Below are 17,758 nucleotides of genomic sequence, written 5' to 3' on the forward strand. Positions count from 1 at the left end.
CAATTGGCCTCGAGTGGGTTTGCGGCCTACCGTGGCGTGGGTTTTGGGCCCTATGTATTTGTGTGCTTGTGTGTGTGTGAGTGTGTACAAATAAGAACATCAGTTGAAAAACAGAAAAAGGGGGATTTGCCGTAAGGACGACGCGAGCCGGTAGTTTTCGTACACGCTGGTGTAAAAAGACAAACAAGTGCCTGTTTTATTCCGGAGAGGCCAAGGACGGTGGTGGTACTGTAGCATGGTGGTACAGTGAAGGGCTCATGTTTATTAAGCCGTTTTAATAGAATTTAAGGAATAATTATGGTATTTTGTGCAAGGTGAGATATTGGAAACTAAAAATAAAATTCAGATAGGGATGTTAATTAAGGAAAATGTTAAATGCAATTCTGCAATATTATTAAGTAAAAGTCTTCCAAAAAGATACATTGATTCAGGAATTCTTTAACAAATAAGTTATCTATTTTCCTTCCATTTCAAATGTGAATCCTTTTCTTGGTAAATAAAATATTCACGCAAAATGAATGTGGCATCAATTGGAGCGTGTACTGTATTATTCAAACAATTCTCACAGCCCACGTACACAGCCCCACAAGCCTACGACGGAAGTGATACGACGAGAGAGATAGCAAAAGAAAAAAACGTACCAGGAAATTCCCCCCATTCTCAAAGAGTCGAGGCATTAAACAGGGAAAGAGAGCATTTTCCACACGCAAGCATTGCAGCTAGAAGCGGGTGCAGAGGGAATAAAATACCCACTCATACCCAGCCAACCTCGGCCGGAAGCCTCGCTGGGGATGGGGAAGTCCTTCGTTGAAAGCCTCTTGAGAAATCCCCAAGCAAATTTCCACTTCAAAACTTGTGGGCTCGCTTAGGGAGGCAGGGATGTAGGCTGTGGAAAAGCGTGGAGAACATCTTTCCATCAAAGCTCACTCTCATATCCTTGGTTTCTCTGTCATAGGGCCTCTCTCGCTCTCTCCCGCCTTTTGAATGTCGTTTCTCACATTTCCCAAGGCCTACTAATACTACCCTAGTATTCTATTCGCGCGCTTTTCTGTTCGCTTCGGGGGGAAAATATGCCTCCCTGAAGGACGAGTAGCGACTCATCGCTCGATAAAAATGTCCTTTTTTTTTGGTTATTGTCGAAAGGTTCGGTTCGATTTTTGGGACAATTTCTACTGATTTCTACCCTGTTTTGGGTTGTTTTTTCCAATACCTGCCCAACGACATAAACATGTTCCACACTCTGTGCCACAGCGGAACGGGAAGTCGTCGAAAGGCTCTTGGGTGGCTCTTGAGTGGTTCAAAGAGTTGTGGGGGACTTTTCATGACGTCGTTTTGGAGGTACGGTGAAAAGACACGGTGCAGGGAGGGTTAGAAAACCCAACCGGATCGTCGTTTTATGTGAAGAGTTGTGAACAGTTTTCCCTGGAGGAATTATCAATATGTATGGTGTCCCCTTCGGAATGGTGATATGATGTGTTCCGTGTGTTACATTCGTTAGCAAATGAAATACAAAATTTAGGGTTGAGCGTGACGTACAGTGTAAGCTTATTTAAAAATACTTTATCCTTTGATTTTAACAAACATGTATGATAGTTGTTTTATGTCGATACTGTGAATAACATCTTGTTTTACCCATGCTTCATCTGTCACTCAATTAAGGAACTCCCGGCATAAGACCCCCGGGAAACCTGTTCCATCCTACCAATACCATCAACCGTTGCTCCTCGATCGATACAGCGGGCTCAATAAATTACGAGCCAATCGTGAAACTAACTCATTAACCGGTAGTACTCAGTGCCAGGCGAGGACGCTCTACGGTACCAGCAAGGGCGACGACGCACAATGTCAATAAGCGCCACGTGGATCATTACGGCGTCGGCCTTTTGCTTACCGTTTTATTCAACTTCTTCCATCCTTCAGCAATTGCTCGCACGTGCCATTTAACTGCCTGCTTTTTCCCGGCTCCGATGGACTCATTTACTCTGCCAAGAATGGCTGTAGTCTGTAGCCGTGTCTGTGGACAATATCGTTTGAACAACAGCGATAACCGTAACGCTGTCGTTCCTCCAAACCCCTGTCGGTGCGGTATTTATGTGATCCATCTTAATTTCTACAAATTAAAAAAAGAACCGACCAGTAGGGAAAGGGGGTGGGTTTGCGCGAGAGTGAGGCTTTGCCGCAGGGAGCATTATTTTGGGATAGGAATTTTATTGAAAATGTTTGCTTTACGTGCGTAAAGAATGTACAACAGCTATCAATGTAATTTATCATCCCAAAGAATTTAATTGAGGTGTTTTGATCAGCTGTAGAGACTTAAAAATTGAACCCATTTTTGAAATTTTGTTTTTCAACAATATTTATAATTAATTTCTTCGAAAAAAGAATTTTTTATACACCAACGTAATTAAAAATGAAGGATATCCTTAACTTACTTATTTCAAAGTTGTTCGGGAATTCAGCTTCAATTGATCCTGAAAGTCGACTTGAACCTGCAAGCAATGGTTGATCTAATAAGAACTGAAGTTAAACGTGCAAAGCTATAGAAAAATTGTTTTTATTTAATCAAAATATGCTTTCATTTTGATCTATATTAAACTAAACAGTTTAATCTTTCGTATGTCCTCCAAAATTTATGTTCAAAACATACTCGAATAAAGGGGTTAATGGTAAGACAGTTACGTCGGCATCTGCTGATTTAGGATGGTATTGCTCTCATATTTTTTTAATATACAATTGTTCTTCCCAGGGAGTGTTAAACGCCTTATCATGTGCGTGTGTACACACATATGCCCAGGAAGTCGCACAAGTCACATACGCACCAAATGCGGCTGACAACCGTTACCGAACGCAAGAACGAAGGAAAAAACTCATCCTGCAAAGGGCAACACGCAGCCTGCTGCATGGTCACTGTCAGGAGTTGTTTACAAGGACGAACGTCAAAATACGAGCTCCTATATAATAGCGGAAAATCGTGTGAAAGCGTCAATAAGTTGTGCGGAATAGTGCGGAACGTGCTTAGTAAGCCTAGGGCGCTTGCCCGTGAAGTGGAGATTGCCAGCTAGGTATAGAGAAGTGCAAGAGAATAGCATCGTACGGATTCGGCGCCGGCGACCCCGGCTGGGGCGGTCTCAAGCCGGTGACAGTTCAGGACGGCGACAGCCCAATCACCAATCATCAACAATTCCCAAGCAGAAAATTTGAATTGGCCGTTGGTGGTGTAAGATCGGAGAATCATCTCAATACGTTCCTCGTATCACGGGCTAGAAGTTAAATCTGGTGGATGAGGAAAATTGGCACGTTCACCAAAAATACTCCCACTATCCCCCATCACACCCCCCCCCCCCCCCCCTCATAATCCCCTTTACTCGGTGTGCCTAAACACGGTCTTAACAGGGGCGGTAAAGACCTTCCTCGATCTCGGTGAGGCAAACACGGATAGTACTTGAGAAAAAAAAGAAAAAACCCAAAACAAAGCTGGAAGGGTAAGAATAATGCCGTCGGCACTCCGCTCCGGGGGTTTACCGGCTCACCGGCTGTCCAGTTCGTTGGAATTAAAACAAAAAAAGAGTGCCACGGGAACCAACCTCCCTTCATCACCCGAGGTGTTGATACTGCGGCAGAATCTGGAAGAGACCAGGAAGAAAAATGAGTCTCTTCAGGAACAGCTAACTCAATTGAGATGGCTCATGGAGGAGAAGCTCCGCGAGCAGCGAGAAGATGCGCAGCGTAGAGAGGAAGAAGCGCGTCGCAGGGAAGAGGCCGCAAAAGCCGACAATGAGAAGCTGCGGGTGGAACAGCAGGAGACTCGCACTACATTAATCGCAATATCGGCACAGTTGAGAGACCTGCAACAGAAGAACCAGATGAAAAGGCAGCAGCAACATCAGCCTCCCCAGCAACCAGGGCCATCGACGTCAGCCGTCTCATTGCGGAACGTAGAGGTGCAGGCTCAACCAGAGGAAGACATTGACCACAGCTCGTTTGTTGAGGTAGTGCGCCGCAAGCCCCGCGGGATAAACAGCGGCAAGTCCTCTAGTCAGCAACGTGAGCAGCAGCAGAGATCGCTTCAGCAGCAGCAACAGCAGCAGCAACAGCAGCAGCAACAGCAGCAAGAACAGCAGCAGCAACAGCAACAGCAGCGGAAGATACGTCGGCCAAAGGCAGACCTCATAGAAGTTGTTCCCCAGGAGGGCCTTACATGGGATAGTGTGTACCGCAAGGTACGCGACACAGTGCGAGATGACCCAGCACACAAGAATCTCGAAGAACATATTGGGATGGGTAAGCGCACGCGAGCGGCCCTCCTTCGTATAGAGGTCAGCCGGTCGGCAGACTCCACTCTAGTGCTACAGGAAGTGCAGGAAATAATCGGAGGGTCTGGAGTTGCTCGTGTCGTAACGGAGATGACGGAACTACTGGTTACCCACATTGACCCACTTGCCGAGGAGGAGGAATTAAAAGCAGCTCTCAATGAAGAGCTGCAAGTTAACGCTGGCGTGACAGCTATAAGCATGTGGCAACTCTTTGATGGAACGAAGCGGGCAAGAGTTCGTTTGCCGACCAAAGCAGCCAAGCAGCTTGCCGGACGAAAGTTGAGACTGTGCGGTTGCATCAGCAGTATAAAGGAAGCCATGCCCGTCTCGGTAGATCGACAGCGATGCTACCGCTGTCTGGAAAGAGGCCATCTGGCGCGCGATTGTCAATCTCCCGTGGATCGCCAACAGGCGTGTATTCGGTGCGGCGCAGATGGTCACTATGCCAAAAGCTGCACTTCCGAGATCAAGTGTGCTGCGTGCAACGGTCCCCACCGCATTGGCCATATCTCTTGTGCTCGTCCTGCAGCGCGATGCCTGCACTAAAAATTCTGCAACTCAACGTAGACCACTGTCGCGAGGGCCAGGCCTTAGCACTACAAGCAGCGCGAGAGCACCGTGCTGACATATTGCTTCTGTCTGATATGCACAGGCCGCCTGAGAACAACGGGAGATGGGCGTATGATGTATCCAAGAAAGTAGCGGTAGTAGCCACCGGCTCGTACCCTATACAGCGAGTGTGGGGCAGCGAGCTACGCGGACTAGTCGCTGCTCAGGTAGCCGGTATCACATTCATGAGTGTATACGCCCCTCCAAGCCTATCAGCACATGAGTTTGAGCGACTATTGGGGGCCATTGAGTTGGAAGCCGCGTCTCATTCCCGCGTCGTAGTTGCGGGGGACTTCAATGCCTGGCACGAAGAGTGGGGCAGCGGGAGAAACGGGCAGCGTGGGATCGAGCTACTGCAAACTGTGGAAACACTGGGACTCTCGATCCTCAATCGAGGTCGCAAACCAACCTTCATCGGACGAGGTTTCGCGGCTAGTAGTGTCATTGATGTATCGTTTTCGAGTCGGGAGATTGTTCGCCCCGACACCTGGTCAGTGATCCCCTTCTCGAGGTCGGATCATGAATTAATAGCGTTCGAGGTCAAAAAACCAGATGAGAACCCGGCCGGGGCGCAACAGCACCTGTCGCACCGACCACAAAGGTCGACACGCCAGAATCCAGCAGGCCGACAGCATGACCGTTGCGATAGTAGGCGATGGAAAACGACCCAATTCAACCGACAGTCATTTCGAGTAGCACTACGCGCCAACAACTTCCAGGAGAGAGCGGTGAGCCATATTGGCATGATCGAGGCACTTGTCGACGCCTGCAGTGAAACTATGCAACGGATCTCTGGGCTGCACAAGAGCCCACATCACGACATGTATTGGTGGACCCCAGAGATCAAGCGCCTACGTGATGATTGCCTTGCCGCGCGAGAGAGAGTACAACTGTCTCACGATTTGGAGGAGAGGAGCATGGCGGCAGCAGCTCACCGTACAGCGAAAAGTCTGCTCGAGAAGGCCATCCGTACCAGCAAGCGCCAACAGTTCCAAGAGCTGATAGACATTGCCGAGACCAACGATTACGGAACCGGTTATAGGGTGGTGATGTCCCGACTGCGGGGTAGCCCTGGGCCGCCTGAAACGGATCGCGCCGAACTGGAGAGGATTGTCTCTGACCTGTTCCCCACGCACCCACCCGTATCATGGCCTGTCTCTTCAGATGCTCCAACGACCGTCCCATCAGACAGCAGAGTAGAACCGCAAGAACTACTATCTATTGCTGCCGGGATGGTAACGAGGAAGGCCCCAGGTTTGGACGGGATTCCGAACGCTGCGGTGAAAGTGGCGATAGAGGAATACACGCAGGAGTTTTGTCGCCTGTACCAGGACTGTCTCTCTCGCGGCACCTTCCCGCCGCAGTGGAAAAGACAGCGACTGGTACTACTCCCGAAGCCTGGCAAACCCCCAGGAGAGAGCAGCTCGTATCGACCGCTGTGCATGCTTGACGCACTTGGAAAGGTACTGGAGCGGCTCATTCTCAATCGCCTGAATCGTCACATCGAGCAACAAGACTCACCGCAGCTGTCTGATGCCCAGTATGGATTCCGCCGAGGACGTTCTACCATCAGCGCGATCCAGCGTGTTGTTGACGCGGGCACAGCGGCCAGGTTGTTCCGCCGCACGAACACCCGCGATAAACGCTGCCTGATGGTGGTGGCACTGGACATCCGCAATGCATTCAACACTGCCAACTGGCAAGCAATCGCCGACGCGCTGCAAAGTAAGAATGTCCCGTCATACCTGATGAAGATCATAGGAGCCTACTTTGAAGGACGCAAGCTGCTGTTTGATACTAGCGAAGGCCCTGTCGAACGCCACATCAGCGCAGGAGTTCCACAGGGGTCCATACTGGGCCCTACACTGTGGAATATGATGTATGACGGGGTTTTCGGAGTTGGGCTGCCGCCGGGGGCAGAGATCATTGGCTATGCTGATGACCTGGTGCTATTAGTCCCAGGCACAACTCCGACAACAACAGCAGCAGCAGCGGAGGAAGCAGTGGCAGCAGTGGAACAGTGGCTTCTCGAGCACCGCTTGGAACTGGCTCATTCTAAGACGGAGATGACGGTGATCTCTAGCCTCAAGCAGCCTCCAGAGGAAGTTTTTATCACTGTCGGCGGAGTGAAAGTGCCGTTCTCGCGCTCCATAAAGTATTTGGGGGTACGTGTACATGACCACCTATCATGGGTACCCCACGTTAAGGAGATAACTCTGAAGGCCACGCGGATTGTGCACGCCGTCAATCGACTCATGCCAAACCTCCATGGGCCAAGGACCTCGAAGTCTCGCTTGCTGGCAAATGTGGCCGACTCGACCATGCGCTACGCAGCACCTGTATGGCACGAAGCGATTGGCAATCAAGAGTGTTGCAGATTACTTCGTCGGGTGCAACGTAAGTCGGCAATTGGCGTGGCCAGAACGTTCCGAACGGTTCGTTACGAGACTGCAGTGTTGCTTGCGGGACTCTTGCCGATCTGCCTGGCAATCAAAGAGGACACCCGAGTGCACAGTCGCCGTGGAACAGGTTTAAACTGTGCAATACGGAGGGAGGAGCGCCAGCGGTCCATGGAAGAGTGGCAAGCAACGTGGGACGCAGACGCCGCCAACGGAAGAGCCAGCAGATACGTCAGGTGGGCACACCGCGTAATTCCGGACGTGAGATCCTGGCAGTCACGGAAACACGGAGACGTCACGTTCCACCTATCCCAGGTACTTTCCGGCCACGGTTTTTTCCGGGAGCACCTGTGCGGTATGCAGCTCACGTCGTCCCCGGACTGTACGCGATGCCCCGGCGTTGCGGAGAGCGCAGAACATGCTATGTTCGAGTGTCCGCGATTCGACTCGACCCGAACAGAGCTGCTGCACGGAGTCGTCCCGGAAACGCTGCTTGAACACATGCTCCAGAGCCCAGAGAACTGGAGTAATGTATGTGAGGCCACCAAGCGGATAACATCAGCGCTACAGCAGGATTGGGACGAAACCCGGCGAGAGCTGGCCGAACAAGGCGCCCCACGTGAGGCCGATAATCAACATAATCAAGAGAATGTCCGCACCTCGTTGTACAGTGCGAGGAACACCAGCGAAGAGCAACGGGGTAGACGCCACCCAACACCATCACCTCCACCCAGAGCGGTAGGGAGGCGGGCAGAAGTCCGATCTCTTGGGGAGCGCTATCGCAGGCAGCTACTGGTAGTTGAAGAGCGTCGGCGAATATCCGGCCACAGTGTCGGTGGAGTTATCTCGCAGGACGATGGAACATCGGTCGAGGCGTCTCGACAAGGCATGAACGGTGCAGAAGAGACTGCAGCGACTGAGGCAGACGTGGCATCACGCTAGATGATGTTGGTGATCTGTGGAGGATCTTGGGAGGACCAAAGTATGGTCAAAAGGGCGATCTCCGCACCCTGAGCGGCAGGGAGGACAAAACGAATATGAAAGGGAAAGAAGGGGGGAAATAAACATGTGTTAGGTGCCTGGCGCACGGGAAAGAGAGGCTCCGAGGAGCAGTAAAAGCCCTCCCTCATAGACCCCTCGCGGGGCAAGAGGGAAGGGAGTGGGCGAGGACAGGGGATATAATGTGTAAATCAATATGAACAATAAAACCTGTCCGTGATCTAAAAAAAAAAAAAAAAAAAAGCCTGCTGCATGGCACTGGATTTTGCACGACCAAAAAGCAAGGGTTTGGCACCACCATCACCATCACCTGCTTCTATATCAATTTGTCTGTTTCGTTGGTTGAAAATCATTGCCACAGGCACAGAAGAAAGCCTGCGGCAGCAACAGCAACAGCAACATATGTTAGTACCAGGGCTCTACCGTTTTGTTTGCTTGGCGTGTCGTGTGTTTTTCTTCCTTTTTCGGCTGTGTTGCGTGACTCTCGAGTACTTCCGTGTCTCCGGGAACACCCTTGGTGCGAGTACTTGACTTTTCCATCCGACAACGCTCCTTTGCTGGAGACGCTTTTCCGTGTCAATCAACACCCCCTCGGTATCGGGCGGCTGAAGAAGTGATTGCGTGTTTTCAACGTACGCACACACATACAATGCCAGGGAGAGAAGCAAACACAAACATACAGACACACAAGTGTCAATATTCTCTTTCCCCCTGTAGCATCGTCAATCCTTCGGCGGGTGTCAAGTCCTATCGGGAGCCAGCGTGATTTACCCAATCTCAGCATTTTTTCCCACCGATTGTCCCCACTTCTTACCCAAGAAAAACCCAAGTTTCATCCCAAACCTTCTTGAATCCGTTACCTTTTTCGTCGCGTTTCGTTTGGATTCGTGTGAACTGTCAGCTCGGTTTGGTGGTTTGTGGTGGGAATGAGTAATCCGACACGACTGGGACGATCTGTTCGCGTTAGAAATGTTGGGGTACCAAGCAACTGTCTTCTTTAATTCATTGCACGGTTTTTTTGTGTACATTGTGGAATTCATTCGTTCAATATTACGCCCCGAAAACCCCTCTTCTAAAACAGAAGGAAAAGAAACTTCTTAAACAAACCATGTGTAAGAGCATTTTGCGCATAAAGAATGTACCGTGGAGTGCTCGTGCTAAGTGCAATAATGAAAAACACATTTTAATATAAGATGAGTGGTGGGAAACAAAGCAGAAACACCACAGTATAGAGAAGTGAAAAATTCATTCACGCTATAAAGTGAAGAATAAAACTTAATATTCCCCACAGCCCAGAAGCGTAAAATATTTTGCGCATTTTTGCTGTGCTGCTGCGTTATCTTGCACCTTTCCTATAAGTTTTATGTTTTGAAGCATTTTCATAATTTTTATCCACGCACGCTCTCTCCCTATTTTCCACCATTCTACGGCTGTGGTTTAATTTCACGAAGGAATGGGAAAAAGCAATAAAATCTTGTCGGTTTTTCTCCACATCATCTTGTCTTGGCTGAAGGCATACACGAGCAAAAGGGAGCGGATTTACGGAGAAAATAGATTGAAAAGTTCCAAAACTCCAGAACAAAGGCTGGGAAATTTGGCTTTTTGCTTCATCCATATGAAGCATCCATATGGGATTTTTTGTTGCTACCCTCCTGCGTTAAGGAATGTTTCCTTTTTAATGCTGTGATTTTGATTGTCATGTGAGGGGAGAGTCATGCTGCCATGTGTGGGGATGTGTGAATTGGCACATTTTTTCTTAGAGATCCGTTGCTGGTGTTTGAATGAAATAACGCATTAAATAGATAATGGTGGCTTTGCGTTTTGCGTTTTTGGCAACGAGGTGTGTACGAAAGATGGAGCATTTGCAGCTGTAAAATGACTCTCGAATTTTGGGAGCTGTTTGGCATCGTAACAATGTAATGATGTTTAAAAAGGAAGATATAGCATTAATTTGAAGCTTGACTGGATTCATCGTACGTGCTAGTACTTTAAGAACCTATACAGCCGTATCGGGGTGGTCGTTCGTTCCCGGGAACGTTCGCCGCGACGCTCATTTTCACTCATTTCATAACCCTCTATGATCAAAAATTAGAAAACCGTCTAGGTTTTGTTCTACCCAATCTAGTGGTACAACCCTGTCCACTCATGAGCGACGAACGTTCTTCGACGAACGACCACCCCGATACGGCCGATAGACTTCTATAAACTAATCAAACAAGACGTGCATACAATGATAACTAACCAATGATAACGGAGGTTGTTAGGTTGAAAAAAAAATGGCTATTTTGACAGGAACTCTTAAAGTTATATTATCATATGTCCTGTATGTGACGTGATATTATTGTTATTCTTTCCTAGCTTAACATATAAAATCGTGACTTGATTTTCAAACAGATACTCTTGTGATACGAGAGAGATAAAAATGCTCTTGTTGTAAACATAATGAACCTATTATGCCGAAAAGTTGCACAAAGTTTGTTTGTAGCCAAGCTGTTGAAACATGGGATTGACGCGGCTGAGCTGGTAAAATATATCCCCATTTACGCGCTAGCCAGAACTCATAGACAACGTACATTTTTGCAAAATGAGTATAGAGGAACTTTAGCCTTATACAACGACCCTCTCTTGACAACGTGTAGACAGTTCAATTGGTAAAAGGTAAGGTTAGTTTTAGTATATATAAATAAATAAATAATTAAATTATTGATTGATGGTTTTGTTTATTAGATTTGGTAGAGCATATACGCATTGGACAAGCATTACGCAAATATGATTGTGCAGTCGTCAAGCTGACCAATTTTACAACATGGCTGTCATCATAAGATAAATTTTGCGTTAACGTTTCACAATCCTTTCAAAGGCTGTGATCGACTAATGATGAAACATGTTTATAAATTAGAATTTATAGCCTCTTTAGTAGCAAATCTGTGAATATGTTAGACTTCAAGGAAAAAAAGCTATGGTCACCTAAACACTACGTAGACCTACAGACCACGGGAATCCATTGAAAAAGGCCGCAGTGGTCATAATACCTAACAACCCCAACGCAACCGAGATGGCGAATGAGGCACATAACATACTTTATGTTGGCAACTTTCATGTTACACTTGCCGTCTATGAGGCCATCCCCCATGGTTAGATCCGTAGCTATTTCCCTAAAAAATTTAAACTTGAAAATTTTAAAGTGGAACAGCAGCAGTAGTAGTAGTATCAGTTGTCTTTGTAGTAGTAGTTTTGATAGTATTGGTTGTCACAGTAGTAGTAATGTTAGTAGCAGTATTAGTAGTAGTAGTGGTAATAATGGCAGTAGTAGTAGTAATGGTGGTTGTAGTAGTAGTAGCAGCAGTAGGAGTAGTAGTAGTAGAAGAAGAAGAAAATTAAGAAGAATAACAATAAGAAAAAGAAGAAAAGGAAAAAAAGGAAGAAGAAAAAGAAAAAAGAAGAAAAGGAAGAAGAAGAAATAGAAGAAGAAGAAGAAAAAGAAAAAGAAGAAGAAGAAGAAGAAGAAGAAGAAGAAGAAGAAGAAGAAGAAGAAGAAGAAGAAGAAGAAGAAGAAGAAGAAGAAGAAGAATATAAGAAGTTCGATGCTGAAGAATACAATACTACATGCCAACAACATTAGGTACTTGCCTACTGAAAAGTATTTTATATATAGTATATCTCTGCTAGACAAGCAGTACTACAACAATACTAAGCATAAGTAGCAACATTACCAAAATTGCACAACATTACCCATAAAGAGACATGGCAAATGGCTTACATTGTAGCTGCTCGCTGGTTCACTGGCAAGCGCACGTGCTGATTAGATTGTCTGGCCCGAGGGTTTCGGAGAGTTTTATCAACTCATGCTGTGTCAGCGTACCTTATCGGTTTCCCGTTTCCCATTCGACCGAAGAAACCAAGATGTCTACCGGCACCGTTTGATGAGTCTGCTGCTGCTACTGCTGCTGCTGCTGCTCATTAAGAAGCAATTAACGCGCTATCGCTAGCAAGCTGGCAAATTCATTACTTTGCTTGATAATATTTCTTCAGAAGCGCTCTTGAATCATTCATCGTTTCTTTGGCTCATTCGACAATTGCAATCGCGTACAGTCTTCAGCATTGAGCGCGAACCCGCGATGACCTTTCCAGCGGATCAATTCGTTAGGTGATCGCCAATGCCGAGCAGAGCGCAACAGTTTTATGAGCGCATTGGGTAGTAAAATCGTACTTTACGATTGTATTATCAAGTTTTGTGCTCTGGAAAGAACGCTCGCAGTGTGGTTTGCGGTATGCGGTATTTGTCATCACTAATGACACGCCATAAGTGAGCCGCTCCAGCCGACTTATAGAAAAAAGAAGATAAATGACAATCTGTAACCTCCCCCCCCCTCCTTTCTCGTCCAGTGATGTTGATGGAACCGCTGAAAACCCCTTTCAAAACCTCCCTTTGACAGCTCATGGTGCTGTAGGCATATTTAAATGTTTTGCAGCACATGCCGATCCTCACGCACGCGGAATGAGCCGCAATGAATGGCCATCATAAAATCAAGTCACGCAACGCCAAGTGATACCACGGAACGCGTGCCTTCTGCCTCGTCGGCCGTTCGCCCAAAAAAGTCAAAATCACAAAAGCAGACAAGCAAAACCAAAACACCACAACCGACGAGGGGTGGAAGCTCCAAAGAAACGACACCCGCTTGCGGGTGACGTACGCGTTTTGGAGCGTCTGCAAAAAAAACAAACAGCTTTCAGCACCCGGGAAGGGTCTCGGTCGTGGGCGCAAAGTGATCGTCGGACTTCGCAAATGAGTAGAATGATAATAATATAGTACGGTAATGTGTAATGAGTGTGAAATACATTTCATGATGAGGAAATTGAGTGTAGACTTGTGGTAGAGAAGTAAACAAAAAAGAAGAAGAAAGAGTGTAAAAAATTGTCCAAAAGGGGACCGCAAATACTGACCGTGAGCGAACGTTTGGGTGAATGTGGTAAAGCCAACATCCACTGAAAATTGCTAATTTTGACTGTTTAAAAAGTAGATGTGGCATTGTGAGTCTTTCCTTTTCAACACAATTGCTTTGTAAGGTACTCAGCCCAGTAAAAACATGCAAATAAAAATCGATGTCATCAAGTTGTGTGCTGAAAAGCATCGAAGCATCGACGTGGCAGCAGCAACAGCCAAACCGAACCAAAGCGAATGTTCCACTGGGGGGGAAAGGCACGTAGGCACGCGCATTTTACCGTACCGTAGACAACAACCGCGCTCTATCATCATCATCATCATCATCGTCGTCGTCGTCGTCGTCGTTTTCTAGGCGAACGTGTACACCCTTCGCCACCCCCCAACGGCCATCCCCAACGACCACCGCCACCAGCGTTTGGAATCGTGCGTTACGAAAGCAACACCCTTGGATTGCAACCCCCCAACCACCCCAAAGCGGGGGCGGGTGGGAGGGTTTGAAGCATCAGCAACAAACCCGAGGCCAATACCGAAGCGCCCGAACACCGAACCCGAACACCGACCGATGATTGTGTGTGGAAGAGGGGGGTGGGTGGAAGAGCGGGTGCAATGGGGAGCGCGAGAGTGAAGCGTGAATGTAGAGAAAAATTCACGAAACTCACCCTGCGTTCGAACGCCCCAAAAAAGCGAAGCGGACGAGAGAGAGAGTGTGAGTGCGGCCTCTGCCACATCCCTCCGCATCCCGCTCCCTAGGTCTGATGTTGGTGTGGTGGGTTTTGGGGTGGTGGTGAAGGTGTGAGCTGGTGGTGAGATTGATCTCGAAAAGTTACGCGTGGTAGTGAAAATGCCACTGCAGCATGCTGTGAAAGTTGTTTCTTGTTGTCATTGAATTTCCTTATACGCTAACATGTCGCTAACTTTCTAAGCGTAAGTTTCTGCTCTTACTCTAGCTTACCTTGTCCTAAAGATGCTGCCACAAACGTGAAAAAAAAAACAACAACACCACAAACAGTTACGTAACTTTACGCACGATCGTACGACGCAAATACGCACTACGCGATACGCAATAAAAAAAGAACAGAACCACGCAGCGCAAAAGCTGCCGCGAGAGCGCGAATCTCTTCGCTCCACCAACCACGAAGTTTCGTCAGTGAAATCTAGTAGAGCGTTGACACCGCCACACGGGAAACAAATATTGTGTCTACTACATCCACCCCAACAGACACGCCGTACTCGACTGTGTGCTGTGAAAGGGGGAGCTGCCTTCGGCCGGTGTGTTCTGGCCTGTTGGAGCGCTCGGCTCTTCGGATTCGGTTATCAGCATCATCATCACCACCATCACCATCATCGTCATCGTGCTGATGATCATCATCAGCAACAACCCTTCGCATTGGTTACGCTCACCCCCGGACGTAACGTGTGCGAGAGCAAACCCAACAAAAAAAGAGAAGAAACGCATCATCATCATCGTCTCCGCGTAGTTGTGGTACGCACGTACCCGCCCTCTTTTTTACGTGAGAGCCCTCGCGCGCGTGAGAGAGCGTACAGCAGCGCTCGAGAGCGCGCCCTCCGTTGAGCGAGTGGTGGTGGCTCAGAGCGAGACGGCACACCAGAAAGGGTGTCGATTGGGTGGTGAAAATCCATTTTGTTCGCCCGAATTCACCCTCTCTCTCTCTCCCGGGGGCGCACGGAGTTTTCGAAGGGTGCGCCTTTTTTTCGCCTTTCCCTTTTTCGCTCTCGCAGGTCTAGCATTGAGCGTGAGTGAACAAGCGAGAGAGAGAGAGAGAGAGAGACTGGTAAAGGGCGGTTTGTAAAACGAATGCCCTTTTCGCTGAAGCCCTTTCGCCCAGAATTTTCGTGTTTTCGCCCGGCTTGGGGTTGGTGTAAATTTTCCACTTCCGACCCGGGGGCGAATTCAACCGTGGGTTCGGGCGAACGATTTTCCCCGAGCGGGCTTTCCCGACCGTTGGCCGAACGATGGAAGTCATCGAACGCGACCGTTTTCCGTTCATTTTCGGAAGACGAAGGCGGTGTGCGAAAATGGCCGAGCTTGGCCGTTCGTGGAAATTTTAATCGGGAAAATGCGAACTGTTTTTCGCCCGACCAACGCGAACGCGCACTGCGAGAGCGAAAGGTTTTTCACGAGCTAGGCAAGCGTCAGTTGGTCTTCGGGTCTCGAAGCGCATTCAGGTTGGTGCAGGAACCGTGCGCCGTTTTTTCTCGGTCCGGGGGAGAATGATTAATGGTTAATTTGAGCGAGATGATTGGGTGGATTAGGGCGTTTGGTTTATGTAGGGGCAGAATTTTGGGCAAAGCAAATGTCGAGAGAGCACAGCATGGAGCTAATGATTGACGTAAAAGAGAAATTTAGATAGAAATTATAAGCTGGTTTTAATTCAAATCTAGAGCATTGCTTTTGTAACTTAATTGTACTGTAAGTTTTTGGTATATTATTGCTAAATTATCTCATGAGCTTTCAGAGTTTGACTATTACAATTAAAGTGTACCTTTATAAAGAACAATGAAAGCCTTATATCTTCGGAATACGCAGGATATAAATACTTTAACGCTGATCGTTTGTCTAAGAATTGATAATTGGATCAATTCAGGTGGCTACATACCAAACTGGATAATGTAATAAATGTATTTCCTATACATAGCACAAGCACGATCAAGCAACAGTGTAAGAGAACGTTTTAAAACGTGTTAAAACATTCAACTTCTTCCTGACCTCGACGAGACGTTCCTTGTTCGCCGGATGCAACCAATCTACCATTTATACCATTCTTCCACTTCTATAAAAAGGCCATAGCTTTTCATGGATGACTCTCCTTCTTTAGACGTCTTTGTTGAACGTCTCCTTTGTCTTTGTTGGACGATGTGAAGGTCTTGGCGGAGAAACTAAAGAAGAAGACTCATCGTTTCGATGTCCACGCCATGCATCAGAAGCAACCGTGAGGATGTATCTGAGCCGTTCATCATCTATTTATGAGAACAGACTGATGCTGTTGGATAAGAAGTTTTGTTTGTAAAGAAATGTTATATACGTTATATTATAACAGCTCTACTATCACATATGGCAGAGACAGACAAGAATCGATTGAAGATGTCCTAAAACTGATAGGACTCTGGAGCCCAAATATTTTGTGGAGATGTTTTCTGAAGGTCTCAAAGTTCAGCAAAAGCTCAGTAAATCTGATAGACTCACAGATTTTCTTTCCGTCTTCCTAATAATCGAGGTTCTTCCTACTTGTCGCTACTTGAGACTCCCCATAGCGTAAACTCTTCATTGAGGGAAAACCGTACAATTTATATTTAAGAAACTGTGCTGGTGACCAAGATGGACCAAGATGACAATTCGAGCTATAAAGGCCGTAAGAGAACCTATAACTAGCTAAACGATCAACTTTTATCAGCTATAGGCCCTGGCCGTATAGCCGCCAAAGTGTCATCAAATGTGGTGTAGAAAAAAAGGTAATTATGAAATTTTCATTTTTTTGATCATGACTTTTCGTACCAATCAATCATTTTCAATTGAACAGATTATCTATCATGTCTTGTAAACTTGTTCGACAGCAACCCTATGTTCAATGCCTTGATTGGTCACCGCGCATTAATCATTTATCAAGAAGAGTAGAATTTTAAAACTTTTTAATTCTATACTTTATTGGGTTGAGCTTTAGAATATTTCAGTTGACAAAATTTCCTACCAAAAATACTGACGATATGAATTCATACGTTTACTTACCTAAACACTGTAATAAACTCCTCATGCCTCCCTATAATGGGTTTGTATCTACAAGGCCATCGACATCGTTCTATGTACATCAAGACGTGCTATAAATAAGTCTACTAAGCTAGCATATAGTATCAGCAGGCCTAAGATCGACCCAGAAACTACATGACCCTCACCGAACATGGAAAGAAGGACGAAATATTAGTCCAAGAGTTTACTGCAGTCTGAAAAGTATATAAAACTAACTTATGAAGCAGAGAGACTGTTATGATTACTTGTTTCATGCACAGTATTGTGATGTTACTACACGGTAGATATTCGTCTGCACTTTATTCCCATTTATATTAACGATAAACATCGACACAAAACATCTCGCGTAATTACGTATCTTTCCCAGAATGTACACTGACTCCCCATTCTTACACGCCGAGGTATATTAAAAGAAAAGAAATTCCACACGCACTCACTCACGCGGGAGCGCGCTTGCCGGCTGTGCACGAGCCGAAAGCCGCAGGACAAATGATGATAGTAGTAATAAAAACAACCCTTTCCCAAGACGCGTCCAAGATGATGACTTTTTCCTTTGTTTTCACAGCAGAATGGCGAGAAGTGGCGCGTCGCACATGTGCGCAGTCGGTGACGGTGGCGTCATGAAAACACAGCACAGGGCGCTAATGGGAGGCCACGCGCTAAAGGGGACGACCTTTGTGCGTTGTGCTGATGTGTGTCTTGAGCAAAATTAAATGTTCCACCTCCGCCA

The 17,758-nt window shown here is 47.0% G+C and overlaps 1 protein-coding gene across 1 annotated transcript in view; it reads right to left on the reverse strand.

Moving 5' to 3' along the window:
* Positions 1–14,503, reverse strand: part of LOC5667351 (protein suppressor 2 of zeste) — a 58,073-nt gene extending 43,570 nt beyond the window's left edge. Inside the window, exon 1 of the mRNA XM_061643102.1 lies at positions 14,218–14,503. The gene's annotated coding sequence lies outside the window, so the exon portion shown is untranslated. The remainder of the gene's footprint in view (positions 1–14,217) is intronic.
* Between the last annotated feature and the right edge of the window lie 3,255 nt (positions 14,504–17,758).

The sequence above is a fragment of the Anopheles gambiae genome, chromosome 2 (genome assembly GCF_943734735.2).
Source record: "Anopheles gambiae chromosome 2, idAnoGambNW_F1_1, whole genome shotgun sequence".
Lineage (NCBI taxonomy): Eukaryota > Metazoa > Arthropoda > Insecta > Diptera > Culicidae > Anopheles > Anopheles gambiae.